Below are 14435 nucleotides of genomic sequence, written 5' to 3' on the forward strand. Positions count from 1 at the left end.
AATATTTGCAAATTAAGGGGCTGATATCCAGGATATATGAAGAACCCCTACAATTCAACAAAAAAAAACCTGGTTAAAAAATGGGTAAAAGGCTTGCATGGACATCACTCTAACACAGATACACAGGTGGGCATGGGAAGTTGTTCAGCATCACTGACCATTACAGAAATACAAATCAAAACCACAATAAGATACCATTTCACACCTGTTAAGATGTCTATTTTCAAAACAAAACAATACAAGACAGAAATTAGAACTCTTATGTATTGCTGGTGGAAATGAACACTGGAGACTGTGGAAGTGTGGAAAATACAAGGGCAATTCTTCAAAAAATTAAACATAGAACTACCACAGAGTCCAAAAATTTCACCTCTGGATAGTACCCACAAGACTGAGAGAGGAACAGACATTTATACATCCATGTTTACAGCAGCATTATTCACAATAGCCAAAAGGTGGAAGTAACTCAATGTCCATCAATCACTGTTGAGAGACACAAAATGTGGTATGCACAATGGAATCTTATTCAGTCTTGAAAAGGAAGGAAATGCTGACACGTGCTACAACATGGATTAATCTTTTTTAAAATTTTTTAATGTTTATTTTTAAGAGAGAGAGAGACAGAATGTGGGTGGGGGAGGAGCAAAGAGAGAGGGAGACACAGAATCTGAAGCAGGCTCCAGGCTCTGATCTGTCAGCACAGATCCTGAAGCAAAGCTCAAATTTGTGAACCCTGAGATCATGACCTGAGCTGAAGTCGGACGCTTAACCAACTGAGCCACCCAGGCGCCCCTACAACATGGATTAATCTTGAACACATTATGCTACGTGCCAGTCACAAAAAGGCAAATTTTGTATGATTCCACTTATACAATGTACCTAGAGTAGTAAAATTCATAAAGGCAGAAAGCAGAATGTGGTTGCCAGGGATCAGGATTGGGGGGAGTGGGGAAAAAGTTTCCAGATCTAAATGCAATAAAAAATATACTAAGGAAAGCAACCGCATTAAAGTAAATGAAAAGCTTATAATTCAAACTATAAAAACAATTTTTAAATAAACAATATGGTTAATTCCCAAGATCTATACAAAATGATGAAAGAAAATATATACAAGACCAAGAATAGATAGTAAATTATTGCATGGAGAAGAGTTCAGAAATGCCATTTTTAAAGATTCACTGAGTATCTAATAGTGATAGAAATAAACACATAAAAACAGTCATTCTTATCCATTTCTGGTTGCAACATGTGATTGTTTCAATCCTTCAAAGAATAATTTTTAAATGCTCAACATGAGCTATGAAAGTGTCCCCATTATTTCTCTTATTGGAGAAATATGCCTCAAATCTCTAGATATCTAGAGATTTGCCTACAGGCATTTCCTTAGCGGTGACCAAGCTGGTTCCAGAGATCAAGAAGGAAGCACTAATGAGTACAAGTGGCCTGATCAAGTCCCTGCCAGTTCCAGCAAATTGTTGTCTTGCAAATATAGTACAGGCCTAGGTTTGCATATATTCCAATTCAAAAAACAAAAAAACAAAACTGCCTTTGTGACGTCTTCTACATATAGAAGAATGGAAGTTGTTTCATTTGGTGTGACAGAGGAAGCAGTGTCCTTGCTTTCTGCCCTAGAAGAACAAATGAAGGCATCCATACAGTAGTGTCTAATATGACTCAGGTCCCAGAGGAATCTTACTTCTGAGAGTAGGCCTTCCACTCCTGGGCCACTGTGTACCCACCCCATTCATACCCTCCTATGACCTGCATCTAAACCCATAAACTGCTTCCAGCCAGTCTCTATAGACCTGGGCTAAGTTCTTTTGAGAGGTGGGAAGCAGCAGAGAATGAGGATATAAGTGAATTTGGTTTTTGCGGGGGTTTTTGTTTTATTATTTTTAAAAAACATGTTAATGCGTAACAGGTTTGCTAGCACTCTACACAACTTTACAGGTAATAGTGACAGAACCCTCCTTCATCTCCTACCAAATGGCACAGAACATCATTAGTTGTAAACACTTGGGGCACTTTTCCCGTTTTCATTTATGTGCTCCATCATCACAATCTATTTTCCCTTGGAAACCAACAGTTAAACTCTTTAAGTTATGGGTCTCCACTGACGTATTTAGCTACCACTTCCTTCATACATGCCAAGACATTGTTTTCCAAATGTTTCCAATACCACTGTTTTCACTTGCCTCATCCTCCCCCGCTGCACCCAAAGATGTGTATGGCAGGGCCTGCTAGAGACACAGTGAGCTCAAAAATAATAAGAACAAGTTTTCACAGAGCTCTGGCAACCTTGTAGAAAGCATGCCCTCCCTGGAGCACATCAGCAGGAAGTGGAGTTTTTCTCAAGAAAGGGTAGGTAGGGGGCACATAGGAGGCTCAGTCAATTAAACGTCAGACTCTTGATCTTGGCTCAGGCCATGATCTCATAGTTGATGAGATCAAGCCCGGGGTAGGGTTCTGTGTCGACAGCGTAGAGCCTGCTTGGGATTCTCTCTCTCCTCCCTCTCTCTCTGCCCCCCCCTTCACTCGCTCTCTCTCTCTCTCTCAAATAAATAAACTTAAAAGAAAAAAAAAGAGGTAGGTGGTTTAGGCAGGCAAAATCGAGGAAAGGAGACATAGAAGGGAAAAAGGGGGAAAAAGTGGAGGTGGAGGAGTTGGGGGTGGAGAGGAGGACAAAATGGCCTGGGAAATAAGTATCTGTCCATGTGATGAATGAGAGAAGACACACTGGCCTTGAAATAATCTCAGCTGGATGTGAAGGACTCAAAATTTGATGGAGAAGGCTAACGGTCAACTTAAAAATTTTGAAAACAAATAATATGGCCAAGTTCATGGGGGGAAAATGTTTTGATTCTGCATGCACAGAAACCGAGATACCTGGCAAAATGTGGCAGCTTAAATAAACCTGTTAACAACTTCAACAAGGGAGAAATGTTAAATAATTACTAGGTCTGTGCAAGCAGGAGATATTGCTATAGGTTTTAATAAATTTGGTGTTTCAGGATCTGGTAAAAGACATAACAGTTAAGACTTAGAAGCAGCTTGGCTATAGGAAGGGAAAAGAAGAAATCCCCCTAATGAGTCATTTTCCAACCAATCAAATCCCACTCATTCTTCAAACTCCAATCAAGTCCTCTATGAACCTCTGTGAAACTACCCTTGGCTTTCAGTCCAAAGTGGAATATTTCTCTTAAACATATCATTTACTATCCACATCTCATTCTTCACCTAATCCTATGTCACCGTATATAGCTATGAATCTTTTGTAATCTTGTAGCCCCGTATCTTGTCTGTCCAGTGAGAATAAAAGGTTGCAAATGGCATATTAGATAAAGGGTTAGTATCCAAAATCTATAAAGAACTTATCAAACTCAACACCCCCAAAAAACAAATAATCCAGTGAAGAAATGGGCAGAAGACACAAATAGACACTTTTCCAAAGAAGACACCTAGATGGCTAATAGACACATGAAAAGGTGCTCAACATCACTCATCATCAGAGAAATACAAATCAAAACCACAATGAGATACCACCTCACACCTGTAAGAATGGCTAAAATTAACAACTCAGGAAACAACAGATGTTGGTGAGGATGTGGAGAAAGGGAAACCCTCTTGCCCTACTGGTGGGAATGCAAACTGGTGCAGCTGCTTGAAAACAGTATTGAGGGTCCTCAAAAAATTAAAAATAAAACTACACCACAACCCAGCAACTGCACTACTAGGTATTTATCCAAAGGATACAAAAATGCTGATTCGAAAGGGCACATGCACCCCAATGTTTGTAGCAGTGCTATCAACAATAGCCAAATTATGGAAAGAGCCCAAATGTCCATCGACGGATGAATGGATAAAGAAGGTGTGATATATATACATACGTACAATAAAATACTACTTGAAGATCAAAAATATCATGCCATTTGCAACAAAGTGGATAGAACTACAGTATATTATGCTAAGCAAAATAAGTCAGAGAAAAAGACAAACATCATGACTTCACTCATATGGAATTTAAGAAACACAACAGATGAACATAGGGGAAGGGAAGGAAAAATAAGATAAAAACAGAGAGTGAGGCAAACCATAAGACACCCTTAAATACAGAGAACAAACTGAGGGTTGATGGGGGTGGGGAAAATGGGTGATGGGCATTAAAGAGGGCACTTGTTGGGATGAGCACTAGGTGTCGTATGTAAGTGATGAGTCACTGGGTTCTACTCCTGAAACGAATACCATACTGTATGTTAACTAACTTGAATTTAAATAAATAAAAACAAATAAAAACGTTCATTTTATTCTACAGATTCAGGTGCTTCACTGAATCTGAGGAGAAGTAAATTTTAAAAATAGAGATGGGCACCTGGGTGGCTCAGTCAGGCATCCCATTCTTTGATCTCATGTGAGTTTGAGCCCCAGGTCAGGCTCTGCACTCACAGCGTGGAGCCTGCTTGGGATTCTCTCTCCCTCTCTTTCTGCCCTTCCCTGATTCTCTCTTTCTCCCTCTCAAAAATAAATAAATAAACATTTAAAAAAAGAGAAAGAGAGAGATAGAAGTATGGCTTCCAAACCTACATATGTTTACAATCCAATGTTACTGCATGCATGACTTTATTTCAATTAGTGATGATGTGTTGGCCAAAAAATCCATTCTCAATCTCAAAATGACCCCTACATATGGGCCTTCATAGTCTTAGAGTTCCTCTCGGGCACTGGCTCTCACGTTAAATATGCATGCTGCAGAAAAATGCACTGGTGTTCCGGGGACCCCCTCCAGTCCCATTACAAACACAGAGCATAATTTTTAGAGGCTACTTTGAAGAAGGTGGGAAGCACCAAGGAACATTAAGTAATTTAACCAGTGATTTTAAAAAAACAATTCTAAATGAAAATATATTTATATTATAAAGAGGTAAAATAAGATGTCAAAAAATTTCACCCCGGTAGCAGACTACTTTGGGCTAAATTTTCAGAAACTAATGATATTTTTTTGTAATTTTTTTAATGTTTATTCATTTTTGAGAGACAGAGGGAGACAGAGCATGAGCAGGGAAGGAGCAGAGAGAGAGGGAGACACAGAACCTGAGGCAGGCTCCAGGCTCTGAGCTGTCAGCACGGAGCGCAACGGGGCTCGAACTCACTGATTGTGAGATCATGACCTGAGCTGAAGTTGGACGCTTAACCTACTGAGCCACCCAGGCGCCCCTGGAAACTAACGTTACTTATTTACCACCATCTGCAATAGGAATACTCAGGTATAAAATCTGGGGAAGCATGACTTTAAGTTTCCACAAAACTGAGAATGAAGTCCCAACTCTAAGAACAGCAACTCATGATCAAGTTCTTCCTCAAAATCAAATATGAACATTTATTCATTTCTTTTTCCAGTCCCATAGGAGCTGTTCTGCCACTTGACGTATGACAAAACTGTAAATTTACATAATCTGCCCAAGTTCAAGCTGCTAGGTGACGAGGGTGTGATTCAAAGCCAGGCCTACTGAACATCACTGTTGTTGTTCTCCTGAGTGGGGCTGACAGATGCTTGGACTTGTAGGCCTAACAAGTTTTCAAGAGAATACTTCAAATTATAAGCAAATATTAACACATCTTTACACAGTTTAATAGCCCTTTAGTTCAAAAGCCCTTCAGTGCCATGTCTACTGACATTTTCTAGATAAGAGAGGAATTATACCAGATGTTGACACGTTTTCAAGATAAGAAAGAGTCCTCTGGATTTAAATAAACTCCTAGAGAAGGTCCTAACACAGTAGGCACTCAACACTACATTATATACTTGAATTATAAGAATAATTAATAACTGGGAACCCCCTAGAATAAGAAAAATTACGCTAGAATCTGGAAGCATGGAGAATTTGTCTTATAAGAAATTAACTAGCTCCCTCCTGAGGCCAGTTTTTCAGGAGCTTTTTCATAAATCTAAGAACCAAATCTCTGATTTTCAACAATTTTTCTAATCACAGTGAATAGTGTTTGGTGCTTTGCAACCTTCACTGTGGAATTCTTGAGGCCTTTCCAAAATGAGAGCCTAATTATAGCTGCCAACATTGCAGAGAAAGTGCATCACTTCTGTTACATACATCAGCAAGGAAATGGGACAGACAGAGGAAGGATTTTCGTGTTGGGGGAAGCAGAGTAGGGTATATGACTAATGCCGGCATACCTCTGGAAAACATATACCATTTTGTTCTTGAATGAAAAGATAAGCTTGTGTATTGTATTAAAATCAAGCCCTCTGACTAAAACAGGATAGCCTAGAAATAGTTCAGAAGCATGGGATACTTGAAACTGAAAATGTGCTTTCAAAGAGGTTATATTTATAAGCCAAACATGCACAGGAAATTTTGTTATTCTAACTCTATTCCACAGCCTAAAGATCTGTATTGTCCTAGCACAAAGACCTTCTTGGACGGAGTCCCAGTCAGTTGTTTACTTAAAACCATGAAACCCTGACTAGAGACCATCTTTTTCCAGATAGCACCTTCCTGTTACAATGCCCTACATTCGCCACCGTGTCCAAGGCCAAATAGTGACTTTTTGCCCTCTCTCTGAGCCACTAACCTGCATTCTTAGAAAATGTAAAATGCAAAGTTTAAAATAACTTCTTATTTTATACTCAACCTGTGTCTAGTTAAAGATTTTAAAATTTCTATGAAACCCAAAAAGGTATACAACATCATCTGTAATATATGCCCTAATCATACAGCACACTTGTAACCCCTATCATTTGGGCAATTTCTAATTTAATTTCATGCCTTAGTAAATTGATACGATGTTTCTGAAGGGACATTTATCAGTATCTCTCAAATTAAATGTGCACATTCTTTGCCTTGGCAGTTCCGTGCCTAGAAACTAATTTTTTAGGAATATGGACACAAATGCTCAAAAATACAAGTGTAGAAATATTTACTGCAGCATTGTTTGTAATATCAAACTGTGGCACCAACCCAAATGACCATCAATAGGACAATGGTTAAATTAATCATTGTGCAAACATATTAGGGAATGTCACGAAGAAGTTAAAAACAATGAATAGTGAAATGGATAAACATTCAAGACACATTGCAAATTTACAGAAGCAATTTACAGAAAAATATGCCTAGCATAATAGTTTTTCATTTAAAAGTACATTTGTGTGTGCATACGTGCATGTGTGTTGATGTGTTTATGTACTGCTATATATAATCCATCATTAACACTTCTTACCTTTGGTGGAGAAAGGGAAACAACTTGTATTGTTCAAAGTTTTACAAAATTTATAATCTTCTTGTAGCAAGTTTTAAATGACATTGTTCTTTAAAAACTCTACCTCTAAAAATATGGACCATCCCCTCTTCTTACCAAATATTTCAAGATATCATGGCAGGTAACAATCTACCTTTCACAGGTGCTTTACACATGTGAACATATATACACAGATGTTTTAAAATGAAATGTGAACACTTGACGAGCTTTCCTTTGTACTTTGAGAAAAAGTTTTACTAATGAGGCCATTTCCTTTACCAACATGATTTCCAACGGAAAACAAAATTCCCTAGGTAAGTTAAAACATTAAATCAAGGGATGACTACTGTTAATGGGACTATCACATGGACAGAGTACCAGCAATAAGTAGGTAACACCAGGAGAGAAACTTGCCATAATAACCTTAAGTTACTGAAGAAAAAAAAGAAATGACAAACTTTCATCAGAAATTCAGTAATCAAGCAGGTACACAGCAGCTGGTCATTTAACAGAACTTAGATTCAGTTTTGGGGGAATAGCTTGCAGTGGTATATTTTTTATTCTTAGTCTAAGAAACTCTGGAACTCTTGTCCAACATGAGAATCCAAGTGCGAAACTTCTAGCCATCCACGTTTCACATGGTGCACCTCCACACCATGGGTTACTTCAGCTGCTTTTGCTTTGATTGTTCAGTCCCCAAGAAAGACTGTGCTCCGTAACATCTTCTTGTCATCTGTTTAACAGCTTTTTGTCAGAGTCAATAGTGCGGCACGTTGAATGAAATGTTTTTCAGGGTTCCCCAATACAAACCACTGCAGTGTACCTTTGATGATCCCCACCCCCAACCAAAAAAACCTGTAAGAGGGCAAACAAAATTTCTATGGCCAACAACTTAACTGGGGAGACTGAATGTGTCCTTATGAAGGAAACTTAAATATTTGTAAGCCAAATAGAGTGAGAATTAACTAACACGTGGACTCTTTGCCTGGGGGTTTATAATCTTGGGTAGCTCCCCCCAGCTGATGACCAGTTTTCACTGTGCTGCGAATGGCAGAGCCCATGCACAGGAAGAGCCAGTAAATTCCACGCAGCCACAGGCTACCAAAAGGATGCTCAACTAACTGTTGTATTTTGGTTCTTTGACAGTTGATATAACGTGCAAGGAAGTGTTTAATAGATATGTTTTAGGGAACTTGATCACACTACTAAAGCAACAGATCGCTGAATGTTTCTGCTTTTTACATATACTTGGGTAAACACATGGACTAAATAGACTTCCAGGCAAAGGAAGACTCTTCCGTTATAAAATTCATCTCATCACATGAAAGAGATTCAGTAACTGCAAATCTTCAGATCTTCAAGATGCCATGATTTTTAAAATGTCCTTTCAAAAAGACATTTATACTATGCAGCTCATCTCTGCAAAATGTGACTTGATTACAAAGTCCTCAGCAACTTATGAGATTTATTTTAGGACACTGAGTCACTTCCCTAAAATTTTACAGCTATCTCTTGTCAGTGAAAAAATTCTAAAGCCTGAAAGCTCTCAAGGAAATGAACCAAAACATTCTGCAAAGTTCATTCTTTTCAGGGAAGATAACCATGGCTTTAAGACCAGTAGGTATAAGGAGATACAGAGGGAAGACGTATGACAAAATGTAATAGGACCTTAGATCTTTTGAAAGAAATGTTTAAAAACAGAGACATGTCTGTCTCCCACTTTTATATATGTAGACAGATGGTAAGCCAGACATTTTTTTTCAAGCTCTCACTCAGGTTGTGCATCAAGTATGTCCTACTTCAATTCTACATCATCAACATTTTCAATAGTTTCCAGACTTTCTTTTAAAATTATGTTACATAAATGTGGTTTGGGTCTCATATTCACTTAAGATCCATGCTTTAGGTGACACCTGGCTTTAGTAATACACAATGAAATGACTAATGGGCTGTGGCTGCCTAATCACGTTGTATTATTAGGTTTTTACTATATGTAATTAAGTTCCAGGGAAAAGTTTTCTGTTTGAAGTCAACAATAAACTGCTTTCTTTTAATTAAAGTATCTGTAGCAACTTGTAATATCCACATTGGATAAACTTGATTTTTTAAATCATTGTTGATGGCTGAGGAAATGCATGGTACTACAATTTGAGACTGGGTATGAGCCCCGCTGTATTCTTTAATAGTTGAAAAGCATAATTCTCCCTATCACTCTCCCCACAAATATGTACTTACTTGCCCAAAGTATTAGTCATGCTTCTTTGTGCCATGTCTGCTAAGGTTATGTAGAAATAAAGAAAGTTTTCAAAGTCCCTTCCTAGATCCTTTTGGTGGAAGAAAACGATGTTTTCATTTCCCAGCATCCAATAAACCTGTCCTAACCATCCAGGAAGGTTCAAAGGGTCTTCTAAGGCTTCTCCTAGTCAGAAGTTTATAACTGAGAATGTAAGGCCACTTTTTTTTATTGTAAAGAAACCCTCAAAATAGTCACATTAAACCTCAAATGGACTTTCACTCCTGGGGCTTTCTTTCACCAACTTGGAAATTGTTTTCTATCTTTTGGCATATTTCTGCATTCAAACACCTCCTCACCTCCCAGCTCACCAGCTCCAGTGTTCCTACTCCGGAAATCATTCTGTCTCAGGTCCTCCCTTTCATTTTCTCCATCAATCAGCCCCAAGTCATCAATATCCTCCTTATCCCATTAGATTTGTTGATCCATTCTTACAATCACCCTCTAACTCCATCTTCCTTCTCTCCTTTCACTATACCCCATGATAAAGCTCTAAGGTAGTTGAACCTCCCTACCTACTTAGACCACCTCTGACACCCAACCGATGGAAAAGTAAAACAAAACCAAACACAAAGATGCTCCCCAGTCTTCCATTAGACTCGTGACCCCAAGTCATACATGGCACTCAATATGCCAGGAAACTTAATACATTGCTCTGATATACGCACTCTCTCACTTCCCTAGGTGACTATGTCACATATTTACCCTTCTACACCACCTTCAAATGCATAAAAACAGAAGCAAACTCATATTTTCATTGGCAGATATAGCACTCATCTGCCGCTAGATACATCTTTACATTGCTTTCTACTCTTCTAGATGAAGTCTCTCTGCTCCTGTTGAAGGCCAGGCCCCTGACTTGGGCTCTAAATCCCATCTGCTCTCATCTTTTCAAAGATTTATCTCTTGTGAGTATCCCCTCTCCTGCATCATCAGTGTCATCTGGACAGTGTCTACTAGATCATATCCAATAATGCAAAACCTTTACTTTATTCTGAATGCCCCTGTAGGCACTACACCATTGCTTCACCCTCTTCACAGCAAACTTCTTGAGGCAGTGATTTGCAGCCAAAATAGCCACTTTTTCACCTCACGTTCTCCCCCCAACTCACTTCATCCCAACTTTTATCTCTATCAGTCTTGTCAAGACACCAGTGATCTCCCTTCCATGTTGCCAAGCCCAATGGTCATTACTTTTTGACACCCATGGTCACTACTCTTATAGTACTCGGCCTCTCAAGCTCTAACCAGCACCGTTGATTACTCTCTCCTATTTGATTATATGCCACTTATTTCTTGTAGCTTCCAAGACACCTCCTTCACATGGTTTTCTTTCCTCACCACACTTCCTTTGACTTCTGTGACTCTTTCTGCCCTCTACACAGCCTCCATCCTAGACCTCCCTCTAGATAGTGTAGGGATATACCCTCTCAAGGTAGCCTCCTCCAGCTCTATCTATTTGTCAATGATTCCTGGATTCCAGATTCACAGACCCAACTTCCTTCTTGACATCTGCACCTAAGTCTAATAGGATGTCAAATTTGACACAAACAAAACAATTCTTGACTGCCTCTTCTCTTCCCGCCTCGTTCCCCCAATTACTCCTCCCCTCAGTAAACTGAAGTACTCTGGTCAAAAATTAAGATGCTATCCAGATTCTTCTCTTTTCCACATTATCCAATACTGAACCATGAGGAAATTCTGTTGACACTATCTTCAATAATATCCTATATACTTTCTACTTCTATCGGCCTCTCTGCTATAAGCCCAGGATAAGCCCATATTTAGTCTCACCTTCACTGCCATGAGACTTTGACCTATAATTCATTCTCCACTGACAGCCAAAGTGATCCTCTAAAAAATCAAACCTTGTTATTCTGCTAGTTAAAATCCTTCACCGGTCCGCTGTTTGGAATAAAACCTGAACTCCCTATGATGGCTTACAAAGTTCTCTGTGATCCAACGTGTCTATTTCTCTGGCCCCATCATGCCCTATTTACCTCTTATCCACTGTGCTCTAGCCACACTGGTCCTCTTTCCATTTTTGAAAACTGCCAAGCTTGTTCCTGCCTAGGGCTTGTGCTAGAACCATTCCTTCCTATCTCTGATATTTGCCTTGTTTGTTCCTTCTTGTCATCCATCTTAAAAGTCACCTTTCAAAGAGTCTTTCCTGATCCAATATAAAGTCTATCCAACCACTCTTATCACATTATCCTGTTTTTATTATCTTCATTGTACTTACTTGAAATATTGTCTGATATTTTTCTTTACTTTTTAAAATTTTTTTTCTTTTCTTTCCCCTCTTGAATATAAGCTCCACAAGTAGGGACCTTCTCCGTTTAATTCACTGTTGTATTTCAGGATACGGATGTAGGTGCCCAATAAATATTTGATAATGAATGTTTTTATAGAGAGCTTAGTCAAAGAATATGAGCTTAAGAAAAAGTTACCTATTTCCAAACTGAAAGCGAAAATCAACTTGCATTTGTATGGCAGACAATACTTTCAAAACACTTTCATTGACATTTGTTCAATCTCCCCGATAACCTTTTAGGAGTTCACCATGATTCTTCCTTTCTCCAGCACAGAGAGAAAGATGCTTAATGATTACTATCAGGTTACACGGTCAGACACTGCAGTGCTGGGACCAAAACCTAATTGCTTGTTCAGTGCTCTCCCTGCTAAGCCTAAATGAACAAGTGAAAACACACATTAAACTAAACCCCTCTGCCATCATGTGCTCTGTGCATGTACTGTCCTTGGAAGATTATGCTGATCAGGGCGCATGGGTGGCTCAGTCAGTTGAGTGTCTGACTCATGATTTAGGCTCTGGTCATGATCCCATTGAGTCCTGTGTCGGGCTCTGCACTGAGCATGGAGCCTGCTTGAAATTCTCTCTCTCCCTCTGACCCTCTCCCCCGCTGGTACTCTCTCTCTAAAATAAAATTAAAAATTAAAAAAAAGAGGATTATGCTAAAGGTATTTCTTCACATGTCTCTTCTCCCACAGGCTACATGTTTCTAGAAAACCAAGCTGATGTTTTATTCATTTGTGTGTTCCCAGTGACTAGCACACTGCCTGGTATGTTGTAGGTTTCAAATGCTTGTGGAATTAACTGATACTCACATCAGAGCCAAGTCTTCCTCTCAGTATAAAGCAGATGTGTTATTCTTTATCTCAGTACTGAAGATTTCACTCTGCATATATAAAAAACCTTTAATGATTATTTTTTCTGAAAAGCCTCAAATTTCACATCATCCAGCACTTTCTGAGGCCTTTCATGGGCAACTTAGGTACCAGAAGTTGCAGGGGGTTAAACAAGCCCTAGGCAGTCCTCCAAATCAGTACTCCAATTCATTTTCCACTTCTTAATATGAACAAATCTAAGATTTATTCAATCTGAAGTCAGAAGCTAGTGACATAATGCTATATTTCTTCCATGCTCTGAATGTACAAATAGTCATCAAATAGTTATAATGCTGTAATGGAAAAAACACTGAATGGATTATCAAGAATCACAGGTTATGATCCCAAGTGACTCTCAACAGCTGTGTGAGTATGTGCTGATTTCAATCAGTCTCTAAGTTTCCTATAGAATACGAGTGACGATTATCTTTAGGGCCCTTCCAGCTCTAGAATCTGTTCTTCTGCTATGCAGTCCTGATTACACTGTCCCCAGTATCCCATCCCCTCCAATCTCCCAACTCAAAATACCTACATGAAGGAGTGACATAATTAGGTTTAGATGCAGTGGTAACAGTCAAATATAAATGAATAACTAGACGGATGGGAAACTCTGCATCCTCCACTGGATTTACTTTCAAGATGCAGAATCTTTATGAATAGCGAATTCCAAGTCCCAAAACATGACTGTTTCAAAATGCTTTAGAACAAAAGACATATACCTCCGCCTAACATCTAGTGTTTATTATCAAATGTAACTCAAAGACTACAGAGTCCTATGAAGAGATTAGAATCCAGGGAATTCTGGAGTCACATGAACTGAGCTAGTCAATGAAACAGTCCCTTCTCTTAGCCACACTATTTTATGTCCTATCAACACAGGGGCCTACCCATCTCACAAGCCATTGGTCACTGATACGCCATCAACAAGAGCCAAAAGACCAGGCAGGAGAATACAATCAGTGGCGTGCTGGAACCAAGTATTAACAGTTTCTGGAATCTTGAAATCTGGCTGCTAGGTTGTTGATAATTTCAAATTGGCCATGGTGGAAGTATTTACACTGTGGAAATCTATAAACACTACAAATTGGAGTGTGTCTGTCTTAGAGGCAGCCAGCTTATCAACACACCACTGAATGCAATGTTTGGCTAGAAAGACTATAGGCAAAACACATAATGCAAGACGAACAGAGAACAAAGAGATCTGACTTCTAGCCCTAATATTCCCACTAAGTAGCAGTGAAAACCGGAGCAAGTCTTCGAACCTCTGTTTTATTGACTAAAATGTAAGAGAAACAAGTGAGCTCAAGATCCCTGCAGGGGCTAAAAGTTAAGGTTTTGTGGTTCTGTTTGGGAGAACATCCTGACTTCGGAGGTCTCCTAACAGGATATGCTCCAAAAACTGGGCAGCACCAAGAAATTGACCAATCTTCTCTCCGTTTGCAAGAGCGAGATTTGGTACTTCTTCAGTCTGATGTATTTGGCCAACCGTGGGCAAACCTGGTCATAGTTCTAAAGTTCCCTGGATCTCTTAATTATTGAATTACATCAAAGAGAGTTTCAGAAAGCCTCCAGCTGGTCCAAGGGTTTCCTTTAGACTTAGGCTAAAGGCCCACAGAGCATTCCTGGCTATATTTGTTAAGCAGGTGCTACTTCTATCTCCTGTTGCAATGGTGAGGTTTTATAAGGAGCCCACTGGGCATGAGGGCAA

At 39.2% G+C, this 14435-nt stretch overlaps 1 protein-coding gene across 7 annotated transcripts in view; it reads right to left on the reverse strand.

The window, feature by feature from the left end:
- The window catches only part of HECW2 (HECT, C2 and WW domain containing E3 ubiquitin protein ligase 2), a 410471-nt gene that overhangs the window by 197827 nt on the left and 198209 nt on the right, over positions 1 to 14435 (reverse strand). The window lies entirely within an intron of this gene.

Source organism: Felis catus, chromosome C1 (assembly GCF_018350175.1).
Source record: "Felis catus isolate Fca126 chromosome C1, F.catus_Fca126_mat1.0, whole genome shotgun sequence".
NCBI classification, from domain to species: Eukaryota; Metazoa; Chordata; class Mammalia; order Carnivora; family Felidae; genus Felis; species Felis catus.